We start from the raw sequence: 17,423 nt of genomic DNA, 5'->3' as shown, positions 1-17,423 counted from the left end.
CACTTGGATTCCCCGGAAGAATCCTTTACTGAGGATACTAACTACAAGGAAGGGGAGGGTTCTCCTAGGTCACCCCCTGGAAGATGTCTCCTTTGGATACATCCTAGAGATCCTTAAACAGAGGGGTTGCTGGAAGTCCCAACAACCTTCCCTTGAGGAATCAGTATACCTGCAAGCGTTCAGCTTTTGCCCATCTACTACTTGGGTGACTCCACCAGCTGGTGATCTCATCAAACTGATTGCACAGCGAAAGTGGAAGGCTCCTGATTCCATAGAGCTGATCCCTAAGAGGCTAGACAAAATTATCTCGGCTCCTCAAGATTTTCAGTTTTGTGCTAAAGGGTTATCAGTAGATTCCATTGTGGTTGTTGCAGCCACAAAGAAAAATCTGTCTGAGGAGAGTTCTACCATCCATCATCTCAAAAGAGAGTCTCAGGCAATGTATAGGTTCAGGAAGCAGTTATATGCTTATTTGATCTTTGCTCTGTAGTTATTGAACTTTATGGCATATTTCACTAGACTCCAAAGGGATTTGATTAAGGAGTTATCAAATGCCCTTATAGGAGCCATATCTGATGAAATTCAAGAAAAGGTAGCGTCACAGTTGGCCACCCTTGAGTCCATATCTAACTCATTCATGAGGCTCATAGTACATGCAGCTAAAGGGACGACTAGAGCAGTGGGTTCCAGCATAGCCATAAGGAGACACTCCTGGATATGCTTATGTGAATTTGTGGAGCCATTGAAATCTTCGCTCGTCAATGTGCCTTTTGACAGATGTTCTCTTTTTGGTCCAAATGTTGTCCAGGTGTCAGAAAGCTGGGAAGACACTCTGCAGTGGGCATACATTTTTCCACCCCTCAACAGTTCTTCTCTTTGGAACCAGCCTTTCCAAGATGTGGTGGTACCTCCTCCAGGGGACAGCGAGAAGAGTTTCAATGGAAGATGCCATCCACATGGCAGAGGTGGCCTGCAAAATCAAGGTTTCAGAGATTCTTTCCCAGCTAAACCCTACCAGCACTCCTGAAAGGAGGACTGATTGCTTACCTCTGGAAGCAGTCAGGGGACAGTTATCCTTGCACCAAGAAGCCTGGCTAAAAATAACTATAGATGTTTGGGTGCAAAGGATTATTAGCAGAGGGTACACCATTCCATTCCCTTTCACTTCCTTCCCAAAAAATTCAAAAGGATCCTTGATGTTCCACCCAATCAGAGGGAACCAGCAGTTTGAGAAATCAAAAAGCTGCTAGAAAAAAGAATTATCCAATACACCCCCTCAGACCAGAAAGAATCTGGAATTTACTCAAGATTCTTTTTAGTGTCAAAGAAGACAGGGAACTGGAGACCCATTTTGGATCTCAGTGTTTTAAACAAAGCTGTTTGACAAACAAAATTCCAGATGTTCACTGTTCAGGTCATCGTTCCCTTCCTAGGAAAGGATGATTGGATGTGCTCAATAGACTTCCAGGATTTGTATTACCACATCAAAATGGACAAGCACTCCAGGAGATTTCTCTGCTTCAAGTTGTGAGCCAGTCACTATCAGTTAAGAGCCCTGCCCTTTAGTCTCACCACAACCCCCAGGGTGTTCACCAAATGCATGGCAGTGGTAGCGTCTCACTTGAGACTACAGAGACACCTGGTGTTTCCTTATTTAGATGACTGGCTCATCACCACTCCCACCAAACATCGCTTAGAAAAAAGAGACTATGTCCATCAGACTTGTGCCGACCTTTGAATCACAATACATCACAAGAAATCTCTCCTGATTCCAACCCAGCATCTAAAATTTATAGGGGCAAATCTGAGTACAAGCACTTGCATAGCTTCACTTCTTTCTCTCCATCTAGCAAAGATCAAATCTCAAGTCAGGAGAATCATCAGCAGCAAAACAGTAGCTGCACATCTGGTTCTGCAGGCTCTAGGTTCTATGGCAGCAACCATTGCCTTGGTATCTCTAGCAAGAGTCCACATGAGGATTCTACAGTGGCTTCTTACATCCCAATGGACCATTCTTCATCAGCCCATGTCGCATCATATTTTAGTACCTAACCATTGCAAAATGGATTTTCTCTGGTGGGTTCACGCCACAGATATTTTTGTGGGATGACCTTTCATACAATCCTATCCCCAGGCCATATTGATTGTGATGCCCCTGCACTAGCCCAGTAATCAAGGAGACTCTGTCTTCATCACTGGAAACAGCTAGGGGATGTGCACACTGGGAGGATGACAAGTACAACCACAGAAAAGTACAATTTCCCTTAACATCACACAGAGACCACAGTCAGTCTGGGGCTGGTTTCTCCCATTTTCTTCAGATTCCCACTAAGACTCCCCACTGGCACAACTATAGGGTTGAGATCTCAGCTGAGTGGTCAAGCCAAAACTTCCAGCACCTTTGCTGTTCAACTAGTGCTTCGTGTCCCTGCCCAAGTAACTGCCACATACACACTTTCAGATTTTATTTATATACAAACACACACACACACCTGGGAAAGGCTGGCATGGGTTTACTAGCTATGCCCCTTTCTGCCCACACTATAAGGTAGTTATCACTGCCACCAACCACTCTTTATCAGCTACTCTAAGGCCCTTACAAAGGGTGTCCAATCTTACTGTGTAATGTTGCTATTATCCAAATGGTAGTTTTGATTAAGACTTGCAAGGCTATTTAGAAGTGGCCTGTACAGTGTCACCAAATACATATGCAAGTACTCTAAGAGCTTAAATATATCTCACAAATAGCCGCAAAGATAGGATTAAATATATTTAATAATAAATGATAAAAGAACAAAACAATACTCAATAAACAAACAGTTACTTCGGAGTTCAAAATTACACAAAATATTTTAAAACAACATTGCAGGACAGTCTCAAATAAATACAGAAAATATCTAAACTAATCTTTACATATTCCTGTCTATATCTTAAAGAGATAATATGCCCTGAATCTTACAGACAGGCAAGTCTAGATGTTGATGATGAGTGGATGTTCTTGCTAGGTCCAAGACAAAATATAAAATGCACAGTCTCTCTCTCAGAGAGTTCTTAAATTAATATCAAACATTACTGCTGGGTTAGCTTGGATGACATCAGTCTTTGTCACCTGACTTCAGTTCCCAGGCTAAACAGAAACATAAGAAAATTTTAGCATCTCTGTGTTAAAAATACATATCTGTCAGATGTGCAGCTGCTAGGAAATCACAAGGCAATAAAACACTTTTTACATTTTAAACCTAATAATTACTTGTCTTTGAAGACAATACAAAAACTATCTCTAGACATTGTGTCTGCTACTGAATTGAAATTGAGAGATAACATCCTTTGTATATGGCCCAACTATGAAGTAACTTAACGTTAACTATTCTTAAGTTTTTCGGGTTAATCTGCTATGTTCCAAAAGGGTACACTGTGGTTACATTTTAGTTCAGTACATAACATACAGTTCTGTATAAATCATGTCCATATTCACAAATGATGTGGAATTATTTACAAAATTACAAATAGCAGGACTGGCATATTCTTCCTATGTCACATCCCCCCCAAGACCTCAGACTAGTTTTTCAAGTGACCCTTGAAAAACATTGCTTGAGAGGCTGAACCTATCTAGGAATACACTACCCCATACCCTGTCTTGAGATTCCAGCTGCCTTGGCATTGCTGACCCTGGTACAGTGCTGCACTGTTCCATCATATGCCAGCAACCCCAGGCTCCACTATAGTAATTTAGGATTTTCCTGGCTGTCCCCCTGTAGCCATAGATGCCCCTCAGACTTCTCCAGCCATCCACTGAAAAACTCAGTACAAGGGCTTCCCTGTTATGGCAAGGTTTCATCATGTTAACATGGTACAATTTGTGCCCCTGCCTAGCAGTTCTACCATGTAGTTAACATCACTGACCTTCCTTACCACCTTGTAGGGTCTCTCCCAAGCTGCCTGCAGCTTGTTGTGTCTGAAAGGAATGAGAACCATTACTTGCTGTCCTACAACATACTCTCTAGCTCAAGCATTCCTGTCATACCAGACCTTTTTCTGCTGTTGGGCTTCTGCCAGGTTCTCCTGGCCAAGCCCACGAGTTCCCTGAGCTTCATCCGGAGGTTTAGGACATATGCCACAACAGACTCCTTGTGAGATTCATGCTCACCCTCCCACTCATCTTGAATCAAATCTAGAGATTCCCCTCACCCTATACCCATACAGCAACTCAAAAGGTGAAAAACATGTGGATTCCTAGGGCACCTCCCTGTAAGTGAACAGATGGGGCAAATATTTGTCCCACTCCCTCTTAAACTGGTCTGCAAATCCCTGTAGCATGGACGTGAGTGTAGAGTTTAACCTCTCAACAAGACCATTAGTCTGGGGATGGTAGGGGGTGGTCTTTAGGTGCTCCACCCCATAGTCCTTCCACAGACAACCCAGAAGGTCTGACATGAAATTGGCACCTCTGTCAGTATTTTCTTTTGGGAAACCTACCTTGCTGATCTCTAACAAAACATTTGCAACCTTTTCTGTCTCGATAGAGGACAGAGCAACCACCTCACGGTAGCTGGTAGCATAATCTACTACCACTAGGATATTCTTTTTCCTTGTGGAATGTGGGGTACTCAGAAGACCCGTAATATTCATAGCTACCCTCTGAAATGGCTCCTGAATCACAGGCAAAAGCATCAAAGGAGCTTTCACCATGTCTCCTGCCTTGCTTACCTTTTGGCACTTCTCACAGGTCCTGTAGTACCCCATTACATCTCCATCCCAGGCCAGTAAAAGTTCTGCATAATATGTCTGTTTGTATCTTTTAAGCCATATGACCTGCAATGGGAATATCATGGGCTATGGCTAGAAGTGACAGGTGATAGCCTGTTGACACAACCAATTGCTGTATTCTCTCACCCTCTAGCCCTCCCTCAGGTGTCCACTCTCTGTACAGTAACCCTTTGTCCCAGTATACAGAGTCCCCCTTTCCTTGAGAATCAAGTGCCTCACTAGTTGCCTCCCTAAGCCCTTGTAATGTAGGGTCTGAGAGCTGAGCCTGTCTCAGCTCTCTCCTTGTAACCCTTCCCAGCTTCCCTTCCACAGAAAGTCTGGTATTCTCTGACAGCTGTGCCTCACTGTCAGGTTGGGTACAACTACATACCTCAGCCCTTGCGGTCACTCTGTCTAAGGGAACATCAGTACCCACAAGCAGCTTTGGCTGACCTTCAGTCTTACTGCTACAGGGTAGTTCCCTCCCTGAAGTAACCACCTCACCAGTCCTGACTACAAGTGTGCAGTCTGTCTGTGGCTACCAGACCCACATGCTTGTCTCCAAGCCTGACTGGGTGTAACTCCATGCACACAGGGTACTGCATTATCAAAATCATTCCATATCAGGACATCTGCCGGGATAACCTCAAACACACCTACTTGCTTTCTTCCTTATCCACCCTCCCAGTCAAGGTGAACCCTAGCCAAAGGTATGTGGAATGGGGTCCCTCCTAAAGCTCTGACTGGAGTAGACTGCTCAAGCAAGTACTGCTCCTCTGTAACCATTGCAGGCTTCACAATGGTTATGTCAGAGGGTGTTTCTCTCTTAGCAGTGGCCTCTTTCTCCTCCAGTAAGATGGGATATAACCTGTTGTGGTAGTTTGGTACACTTGTTGTCTTGAGACAACTTAGTGCTGGCATTTTCTCATTCCCACTTACTTTCTCTCCCACCCTTTTTTCACCACCCTGCCTCCATGGACATCTATATGCTACATTGTCCCACCGGTTGCATTTAAAACATTTAACCCTTGGTCCTGGACATGTACCTGGACCAGTGGCTTCTCCTGCTACTGGAAGACTCTGTTGGGGCAGTCTGGGCTGCCCACCATGGGTTCCCTTAGACCCATGAGCAGCATTGGATATCCCTTTCCTGTGCAGTGATGCCCTACTTGCCAGGTATAGGTCTCCCGTCTTCTCCAACTCATCAGCAGTAGTGCATAGTTTATCAGCTAACTAGATTCTCATGTCCTCAGGCAAAGTGCTAAGTGCTTGTTCCCTCACTAAAAAGTCTGCCAGCCCTTCAAAGTGGTGACCTAACATTCACTCACCCACCTATGAAAATAAGTGCTTAGTTCAGCAATATATTCACACACTTTCATCTGTCTTGCGTGTGTGCTCATGAAACATTTTCCTATAAGCTTCAGGTGTTAACTTAAAACATTCTAAAAGACAGTTCTTTGCAATATTATAATTTAAGCAATCAGTATCAGATAGTTTGGAAATTGCAGTTACAGGTTTACTATGGAGTAATGGGGTCAGGAACTGTACCCTGAGCCCTTGGTCAACATTATACTGTTTGCATACCCTCTCAAACATATGAATGAAACTATCAAAATTATCCCCCTCTGTAAATTGTGGAAGAAATTGACTGTTCTTTGTTACTTCTGGGGTTTGTTTACTCCCTTCTCCATTACCTCCATGACTCTGGTGAATAATCAGCATCTCCTTTTCATGTTGCCTCTGCCTCTCCTTCTCCTCAGCTTCCAGGCATCACCGTTTCTCATTTTCCTCAGTCTCTAGACATCTCAGTCTCTGCTGCTTCTATTAGCAAATGCTTGGCCTCCAGCTCAAGTTTCTTTAACTCCAGATGGATTTTTAAGTCCTCTGTGGAAAGGTTGAACTGTCCATTTTCTGAGAGTTGTACATCTCCAAGGCAGTCTGATTGTCCTCCTGATTGCCATTCTGTGATGCAGCTGTGACTAAAGCTGCAATCATGTCTGCTTTAGTCAGGTTGGCATGCACCAGTCCTTTAGTCTGGCACATCTCAGCCAACTTGGTCCTTGTCAGCTTACCATACTCCTCTGCTGATATGCTTGCCCGCTCTCCCTGACTAACTAAGCTAATAAAAAAAAAATAAAACAGTTGTGATATGAACTCTAAATGTTCATGCATGGTTGATTGAGAGTACAAACAACTTCAGTGACCACCACTGTACACAGGCTACAGAATTCAATATGCACACCACTGCAAGCCAATTAATATGTGATGTGGATATCCCACCACTGCCAACCAATTAATATGTGATGCCCCTGCACTGGCCCAGTAATCAAGGATCCTCAGTCCTCACCACTGGCAGAGACCACAGTCAGTTTGAGGCTGGTTTCTCCCTCTTTCTCCAGATATCCAATAAGACTCCCCACTGGCACAGCTATGGGGTAGGGATCTTCGCTGAGTGGTCAAGCCAAAACCTCCAGCACCCTCTCTGTCCAACCAGTGCTTTGTTTCTCTTCCCAAGTAGCTGACACATGCACACACACACACACACACACACACACACACACACACACACACACACTCTTTGAGATTTGATTTATGTACAAACACACACACACACACACACACACCCGAGAATGGCTGGCACAAGTTTACTAGCTATGCCTCTTCTGCCCAGACTATAAGGTCATTATCACTGCCACCAACCACTCTTTTTCAGATACTCTAAGGCCCTTACAAAGGGTGTCCAGTCGTACTGTGTTGTTGTTTGTCTTCAGCTTTTCCCGGTTAGGGGTCGCCACAGTGGAACTCCTGTCCGCTAATGATTGGCAGTAGATTTTTATGGGGCCGAGTTGCCAGCCCGACGCCCAGCCTTCAGCGAAGGCACGCCCATTCATGCATGTCTTTCAGAGGCCACTCGACCATGGAGAGGACATGCAGACTCCACAAAGAAGGCACTCCAGCCAAGAAGCGAACAGGAGAACCTCTTGGTTTGAGGCAACAGTGCTACCGCTGTACCTGACCAAGACTTGCAAGGCTATTTAGGAGTGGCCTGCACAGTGTCACTAAAAACATATTCAAGTACTCTAAGAGTTTAAATATGTCTCACAAATATCAGCCACAAACATATTTAATAATAAATAGAAAATAAACAAACACATTTACTTCAGAGTTCAAAACAACATTGCAGGACAGTCTCAAATAAATACAGAAAACATCTAAACTAATCTTTACTATATTCCTATCTATATCTAAAAGAGATACTATGCCCTGAATCTTACTTAGACAGGCAATTGCTGATGTTGATGAGTGGATATTCTTGCTAGGTCCAAGACAAAATACAAAATGCAGTCTCTCTCTAAGAGAGTTCTTAAATTAATATCAAACATTACTGCTGGGTTAGCTTGGATGACATCACTCTGTCACCTGACTTCAGTTCCCAGGCTAAACAGAAACATAACAAAATGTTAACATCTCTGTGTTAAAAGTACATATCTCTCAGATGTGCAGCTGCTAGCAAGTCATAAAGCAATAAAGCACTTTTTATATTTTAAACCTAGTAATTAGTTGTCTTTCAAGGCCATACAAAAACTCCTAGCTCTAGACATTGTGTCTGCTACCGAACTGAAACTGACAGATAACATTTTTTGTTTATTGCCCAGCTATGAAGTAACCTAACCTCAACTATTTGTAAGTTTTGCAGGTTAATTTTCTATGTTTCAGCAGGGTACACTGTGGTTACATTTTAGCTCAGTACATAACATATAGTTCTGTATAAATTGTATCCATATTCACAAATGACATAAAATTATTTCAAAATTACAGATAGCTGGACTGGCAGTATTTTCTCTATATCACAGTGATGACGGACATCTTACAGATTGGGTGGGGGGGACATTATCTGGACCAGACAGTCCAAGGCACTTGGTCACTTACAGAGGTAAACTTGCATGTCAGTCTCCTAGAGATGAGAGCATTGCCATTAGCATTGCAGGCCTTTCAAGCTGCCCTTCCTCCCGGGACAGTTGTGATCCTGACATACAACATCTGGTATATCAGCAAACAGGGTGGAACCAAGTCTTATCCCCTTTGTTGAGAAGTACTCAGAATTTGGGAGTGGGCAATCTCATCCAACCACTTTCTAATAGCAACGCACATCCCGGGAACTTCCAGCGTGATCGCAGACAAGCTGAGCAGATACATCCTCATGCCTCATGAGTGGTCTTTTGAACCAAAAGTCCCACAAATGATTTTTCACCACTGGGACAAGCCTTGCTATGACCTCTTTGCATCACCTCAAAACAAGTGCAGCAGCTACTTTGGCCTAGTTCCCCCTCTGGGGGAGTCCCAGAGAGACACTCTCCTTCATGACTGACCCTTGGGACTTCTATATGCCTTTCCCCAATACCATTACTCCCACAATTCCTGAATAAAGCAGCCAGGTTGAAGTGCAAGGTGATCTTAATTGTCCTGTTCTGGCCTTGATAGATTTGGTTTTCCTTCTTCTAGCCTTGTTTGATTCAGCAACTGTGGACTCTGGGCCCAGCTCCAGATCTCCTGTCCCAGCCAGAGGGATAAGTTCACCCAAACCTTCAGAACATAAAGCTAACAGTGTGGCTTCTCCACTTCCACTGATTGCCAGGCATGACATTATGTCTTCCTGTCCATAGGATTATTTTGGCTTCATATAAACCCTCCACTAGAAAACTTTATTGTAGTAAATGTTCTCATGTTGGGCTCATAATAATGACATTGATCCTCTTTTAGCCCCCATAACAAAAAATGTAGAGTTTTTGACATTGCGTATTGAAGCAGGATCTTCAGCTTCTACCATCAGGATTTAACTAGCAGCCATTTCAGTTTTTCACCATGGATTACAGGATACCTCATTAATGTCTCATAAACTTTGCAATGCCTTTTTGAAAGGAACCTTGATGCCAAGGCCTCCTTATAAAGACCCATATGTTCTGTGGGATCTCAACTTGGTTCTTCAAACTTTGATTCACCCCCCCTTTTGTGCCTGCAGCCACTTGTGAGCTAAAGTACTTTACTTGGAAAACAGCTCTTTTAATAGCAATTACTTCTGCTAGAAGAATTTCAGAGATTCAGGCACTGTCTTGTAACTCACCATATTTGACCTTTCACCCAGATTGAGTTCCTTTGAGGACTAATCTATCCTTTCTACCAAAAGTTGTTTTGGAGACAAATGTCAGTCACACTATAAATGTGCCATTTTTCTTTCCCAAATTTTCAGATAAAGGTGAATATTATTTGCACTTATTAGATGTTCACAGACACTTGCATTTCTACCTTCATAGAACAAAATCTATGAGAAAATATGATCAACTGTTTATTGCATTTTCTAGTGCTAGACCAGTATCCAAAGTTATGCTTTCTAAATGGTTGAAAGATTGCAAATATTCTTCATGCACACCAAAAAGAATGTTAAATTACCTGGACCTGTTAAAGCACATTCTACCAGAGCGATAGCCACATTTGCATTTTTTCACTCCAGAGCTTCCTTGGATGACATTTGTGCAGCAGCAACTTGAGCTACCCCCTCATATTTTTATTACTCATTACAAATTGTATTTGGCCTCCAAAGGAAGAGCGTCCTTTGCTTCTATGGTGCTCAGGAAAATTCTTCCATGAGTCTACCCAAGATAAAAAGTAGCTGGGAACTCTGTCCCACAAGTCAAGGAATAAATGAAGATTGACAACAACAGATAAAGAAGTTATGTACTCACAATAACATTCCATCTGTGTTGTCGATCTTCATTTATCCTTGACAACCCTCTCTCCAACCCCCAACCTTTGATATCTTTTGGTGGAATGAGCTGACTCTTTATTTACAGTTCCTTTAGCCATCCTATGCCAGATATGGTCTGCACAAACGTGCTGTCAGGATGCATATCTTATCTGTCTGTCAATCATTAAACTCGATCTGAGGTGAAACGGAGAGGAGCATTATAGGTAGGAAGAGAAGCTCGAGAGATTTTAGCCCTTGTGGTCTGTAGTATGGCCGAGTTTGTTCCAATTTCAGAATTGAACCCACAGGTCAATGATAAATGAAGATTGACAACACAGATGGAATGTTTTGGTGAGTATATAACTTTGTTTTTTATATTTCAAAATGGCAATTTGCAACTGAGCCCACTTTCCCTGGAAGGCCTGTCTCTTCAGTCTGCAACCTCATTTTTTTCACTGTGAAACTTAACACTTCTACCCTGCTTGAAATACCAACACAGCTGCTTGTAAAATGCATATTCTGGAAGACTTAAGGCCATCAACTTAGCCAGGTATCTATAGACTAGTGTTTTAATATGCAGGGAATATTCCACAAATACAAAATATCCTTAAAAACAAGCCCACCTTCATATGTAACATGATCTCTAAATTTTTTTGTTAGCTTCTGTATTTTTCCAAGCTTAAGAACAAAGAAGAAAGAATTCTGCAAACCATAGATGTTCACATAGAGTTATACTAAGAGGACTAAAACTTCATATATGTGATCATTTGCGCCCTTCATATGAACAAAACTATGGCATAACAATGTCCAGTCTTCAAATGCATGACCACCTGCACTACATTCTGCTATATCACTTATGGAAAGACACTGGCTGTGCATATTCCTGCATGCTTCACTTAGGTTGCTGCCATCAGAGCAAGTTTCTTCAATAGTGTTTCTGCTCAGGTATTTGTGAAACTGTCACTTTGACCCTCTGCACAAACTTTCTCAAGGGATGCAGTATCCATTCTACAAGTTGACCTATTTTTGTCTATGCAGTACTTCAGGATATTTTGTCATCTTTCACTTCTTTATTTTCTGCCATTCATTATAAAAATAGTGGGATGACTGTAGTAGTAGTTGTGTGATGGTGCCCCTAGATAACAATAGATGTTTGAATGTCAGGACCATTTTTGCAGTATGAGGCACTCCAACTGCTCTTCCTAGGTAATATTGTGACTTTGGGTTTGCTTACACATCTGTGTGTGTAATATATTTCCACCAGACACAGGGCTTAGTGTTGGGACCCCTTCCTATTTGGTATATACTTCTCTGAATTGAAGGCCAACATTGGGGGCCTCTGGCTCACCAAGTTTGCTGACTACTATAAGCTGGGAGTGATCATTGAATCCTGAAACAATGTTGACATCCTACAAACAGGCCTAAAAATGACAAACAGCTGGTGCCAAAACCATGCTCTGAGATTAAATGATAAAAAATGCATAATCATGCCATTTGGTAAATCAGATATCCCTGAAAATTGTAATATTGATAGCACAACCTTAAAAGTATACCCGGTGGTGAGGGACCTAGGAACACAGATAGAGAGTAACCTAACCATTGACCACTAAGTAGCTACAGTAGTGAGGAAATCCTTCTGGGTGGCTCAACTTGTAAGTAAAGACGTGGCATCAAGATCAAATGAAGTCAAAGTGCCATTGTACTTTGCCCTCATCAGGCCCATAATTGAGTACAATACTCCCTTCTGTATGTACCTAACTAGGTACTTACACCAACTGGAGTGGCCCAGAGGTTTCTGACTAAAAAAATACAAAGTGTAAGACACATGTCTTATGCAGACCAGCTATAGGCTCTATCCCTTCACTTCATCTCATATTGTTTATTTAAAGGAGACTTATGCCTGAGCTACAAGGCATTCTCTGATCTAGCCCTGATAAAAATGTTATGTATGCGCAAGAAAAATTATACAAGGGTAACATGTTCCATGGACTTGAAACTTATTTGTGAATCTAACAGAACTTGCTGAAGAGACACATTTATATCCCAAAGGCTACCTTTTCTATGGAATAAACTTCCCATCTTTGTAAAACAAAGTGCATCCCTTCACTCTGTTTGAAAAGAATTTGGATAAATGGATGGGGAACCATAAATTCATTCCTAGGGTACTACCTGGGTCCCTTACGGATAGAGGCAGTCTATAAAATGACTCAGTGCTCCAACACCCAAAGACTCAGTACCCTGATACTACCCCTCCTGTATCTGGGGAATTAAGCTATAACATTGTCTTGTCCTGAGTATTATTGGCTAGGGTTCTAAACAGTCTTTTGACGTTAGCCTAGTAATCCCCAATGAATCTATGAACAAGGGTAAGAGTGTGAGAGTCTGAAGTAGAGAATTAAGAAATAGGGTTAGTAGGAAAAGGGTAGTATTCATGAAGGATCTGAATCTGCCAGGATCAGACTGGGAGATTCTGGTCTCCTGGGAAGAGAAAGAGCAAGAGTGGTTTGAGGTCTTGGAGCGTGGGGGTGTTCAGCCCAGCCATCTGGTGTAGAACTGTACAAGAACGGATTCAGTTCTGGACATTGTTCCTAATTAATGTAGAATATGTCACAGAAGTCCTGGTTAAGCCACTATCAAACACTGGTCCTGTCACTGTGTGTTTTTGAGTAATGGTTTGAGTAAAAAAAGCAACAATGACAGTATTAGATTTTAGATGACTAGATTATGCGGTGTTGTAAAGGTGGTCAAGGATGAGTTGAGGAACTGAGCAAAGTGGTGGGGTAAAGTTCTGAAATGTGTCTACAATGGAGCAGTCAGTCCTATGAGTGCAAGGAAGAGGCAAAAAGAAAAGTTGGCCATTGTGGCTACAAAGGAATCTGAAGCTAGCAGTTGCAGCAAAAATGGAGAGATCACAGATGAATGATAAAAAAGCAGCGGTACTACATAAATTCCTTGTTTCAGTATTCACAAAGGAAAGCAGAGAGAGAGAGAGTGTGTGTGCCATATAGAAGAGGACATAAGCAGAATGGGAATAACAATGGACAAGACACAAGGCTAAGGAATGGCAATGATTCAAGGTGAATGGGCTACCCTTATGATACAAGGACCATATGGGCTTCCTCCTAGAGTCCTCAGAAATCTGGTTAGTGTGTCAACAAGTCCCCTGGTAGAGATCCTCAGCAGGTGTGCATATTGCCAGACAAAAGAAAAACAGCCATTATGATACTCTTATGCTAAGGGGGAAGCAGAAAAATTTGGGGGAAATTATGTGTCAGAGAAAGTCAGAGAGAATCCCAAGGGAAATAATGGCAGCATTACTAGAGTAAAATCTCCAGGACAACAACCAGTGTGGACTTAGGATCTTAGGTGGTTACTAGGATAATGACTCTAGAGCCTTTTTCAACCTAGCCATTCATGACCCAAATTTCTGAATTATCAGTGGACATGGACAAGAACATATTTAGTATATGCTTGTGACTTAAAGCATCCAAAAACTACCACTGTGCATAAAGGGCCACTGATGACAAGCCAGGAGTGAATTTGTGATAACACATTCATTGGTCCATATTATATAGGGAAGAGCTCTGTTTCACATGAAAGGGGAATCTGTTCTGGAGAGGGAGTAATCTCTGAGGCACACAGATATACCTTCATGTTTTTTTTTTATGTCACAGACAAGGTTTAGTTCCTTAGATCAGGTAATTCTAGTGCTGTTTGTTTTGTGAATGTGTAGCAGATTCCTCATGGCTGGACCAGAAAATGTCTTGTAAGTTAGGCATAGATCACTCCTCAGCAGTCTGTAAGAGACTGAGTAAAGAGATAGGGCTTTGAGCCAGTCCGCATAGAACATATTATTTACACTGTATTATTTTAGTGAGGAACCTCTGTGACCATTTCAGTTGTTGCAAATGCCTAGTCAGATACATGGCATAGGGTGCATTGTACTCAATTATTGATGTAATGAAGGCTGAGTTTAGTGAGACTATGATCTGCTTAGATCGGGATGTCATGCCTTTACTTATAAGTTGCACCATGTAGAAGGATTTTCTCAATACCATAGACACATGGTGATCAAAGTTCAAGTTATTGTCAACCTGAATTTCCAAGTACCTTACCACTGGATTTACTCTTAGGGGAGTGTTATCAATGCTGTAATTTGTAGGGGTATAGTGATGAAAAGGCAGTAAAAGGGCCTTGATAATTATATTTTTGCATTGAGTTTTAGGCCATGGTTCAGGCTCCAGTTTGTTTTGTATTGAGTTTTAGGCCATGGGTCGGGCTCAAGTTATTTGTCTGTGCCAGACCTTCCTGGAGGATTTCTATATATTTAGGGGATTCAGTGATTGCACTGAGCTTGCAGTTATCACCAAATTTTAGTCAGCCAAAGGCCCTCCATATTTGCCTTGACTTCAGAGAAGTATATTCCAAACAGGAGAGGTCCCAGTACCAAGCCCTGTGTGATACCAGTAGTAATAGCTCTCTTTTCGATGTGGAGTCTTCCACCCTAACTTCATGTGTCCTGTCTATGAACAGAAGATGCTATCAGTCAAACTTGATCCAGGTTTTATGACTAGTTACAGGTAAACTTGGGAGAGTGCCCGTCTACTTGGACTTTAGCAAGACCATTGACTTCATCCCACACAGTTTCCTGATAGGAAGACTGAGGTGGTTGGGATTGGGATATGAGTAAGGTTGAAATAAGAGGAGCTGGACAACTGTAAAGTTGAATTGTGGGACACAGAAAGTTATAGAATAGAGAACACGATTAACCTCTTTGCTGATACAAAGACTGGTGCATCAGTAGAGGTTGGTAAAAGAGTTTAGCAAAGTGTTTTAAAAGCCTGGAGAAGTGGACAGAAATAGGGCAGTTGACAGTCATTGCAAGCAGATACAATGTGCGGCACTTGGTCATAACAATTCTGGCCTGAAGTAACAACTGGTGGGAGTAGAAGTTCTGATGATAAGGTAGTAAAAGGGTCTGGGAATGTTGATTGCACTTGAATCAGGAACAAAATGAAGACAATGGTAGCACCAAACAGAATGCTGTGGTCAGTCCTTGGGGCTAGATACTGGAAAAAGAGAAAGTATATTTCTCTCTCTGCAGGGCCTTGTTAATACCATAGATGGAAAGGTACTCCAGAAGAAGGTTTGCATAAAGATGCAGGGAATAGAGAGGAAGGAACATGATCAGTAGCTACAGTAGTTAAAATTATTCTTATCTGACATCAGAATATATGGAGATACAATCATGTGGAGAGCTGTGCAGGGGACATTCTGAACAGGAAGAACATAGGGGAAAGGATTGGGTACAGGCAACACATTATAAGGACTAACTACTACTCAGATCTGCAAAAGTACTTTTTCAAAAGGAGTTGCTGACCCTTGGAATGGATTACTAGAATGGGTGCCAAGCAGGAAATCCACAGAGACATTGAGGGGATGAAACAGGAGGGATGAGTAAGGGGGAAGGAATAAGCCCAGCTTTTGAACTGATTTATAATCTGTAGCTTTAAAGGGGGTTCAGGGAGGGCTTTAGAAGGAGTTATGTATATCTGAAGAAAGGCAGACTGTAAGGTACCCCTGTACGGGAGCAGACCTAAACATTTTAGAGAAGAAGCCAACTGGATTTATCCCTGCCCATACCTCTCAACCTCTTAGTGCAACAAATCTGGATGAAGCCTAACATAATGAGGGGACAAAGGCCCAAAATTGGGATAGATTTTAAATATTGCTCTTATAAACTTAGAAAGTTGATAGAATTACAGGATTTGACTTAGCATGCATTTTTCTGAAGAATATGAAGTCTGAAACTCAAATATATGTCATTATTTAATTACTTAAATCCTCAGATCATCCCTGTGATTTGCAAGAAAAACACAGATTTTATGAGAAACAGACCAAACATAAGAGGAGAAAATCTGGACAGTTAAGAGGTATGTCCCTGCCTTTGTGGAAGAAAATATTTTTATGTATCTCTGTTGGATCTGTAAAGAAAGATGCTGTATGGTGGGGGGGTCTGTGTAAGTGCTGTTAATTCATTTGCCAGCTACTTTGTCTGAGCCATGCTTGTAAGACAATACTGCAACTGAATGTAAAGATTTTTAACACAAACTGTGAAAAGCCTGCAAAAAAAAAAAAAAAACAGTGAAAATAGTGTTGATTTCAGACTGAACTGTTTATATGGACTGCATCTTTAATTTCCTGAATTTTACTGTAAATAAACATAGGCTTGAAACTGAGAAGCTGGTCTGAGTGCTTTTTACAAAATGAATAAAACAGTAGACTGCACTGTGTGTATATGCACATCTCTAATCTCACATATTTACTAAATATGACATTCTGTTTATGAGAGATGCAAGTATCTAATGTGGAGGCCTCTTTCTTACAAACATAAAGAGTGTGAACATCACACAATTCTACAACACCTTACACCATTTCATACTAAAATGTCTTATGCAGAGGGTTTTAAAAATATCCCTGGCGGAGAACTTTCAAGATGGCTGGACACTGATCAACAGTGTAACTTCAACTTTCCCAGTATGAAAACAGAAAGTGAGAAAAAGGAGTGCCATTGAAAAAAAACTGGCTAGTAAACAGACTGCCTAGATGTCAGCAAAGAAGAAATTTGGAAAACCTGAAAGAAAACCAACCAGAAAAGGTGAAGAGAAAACACTGACTGGGAAGGATTCTGCCATAGCTCTCAACCTTCCATGTCCAAAATGAGGAACACTAGCCCTAATAATATGGAACAAATGGACAAAATGTGGAACACATACTAATGGCTTACTAACAACTTCAACTAGGAAGGTCATGGGATGGTTAAAATATGCTGGTTTTACTTATAAAGAAGATCTTTTAATGAATTAATATGATTCATTTTTATTTACAATGGATTTCACTTTAAAAAATCCCTGACACTGAATATGTGACAGAG

This window comes from Protopterus annectens, chromosome 2.part1 (assembly GCF_019279795.1).
Source record: "Protopterus annectens isolate FY-2018-M chromosome 2.part1, PAN1.0, whole genome shotgun sequence".
Taxonomy (NCBI): Eukaryota; Metazoa; Chordata; order Ceratodontiformes; family Protopteridae; genus Protopterus; species Protopterus annectens.
Note: the sequence above shows the minus strand (reverse complement) of the source record.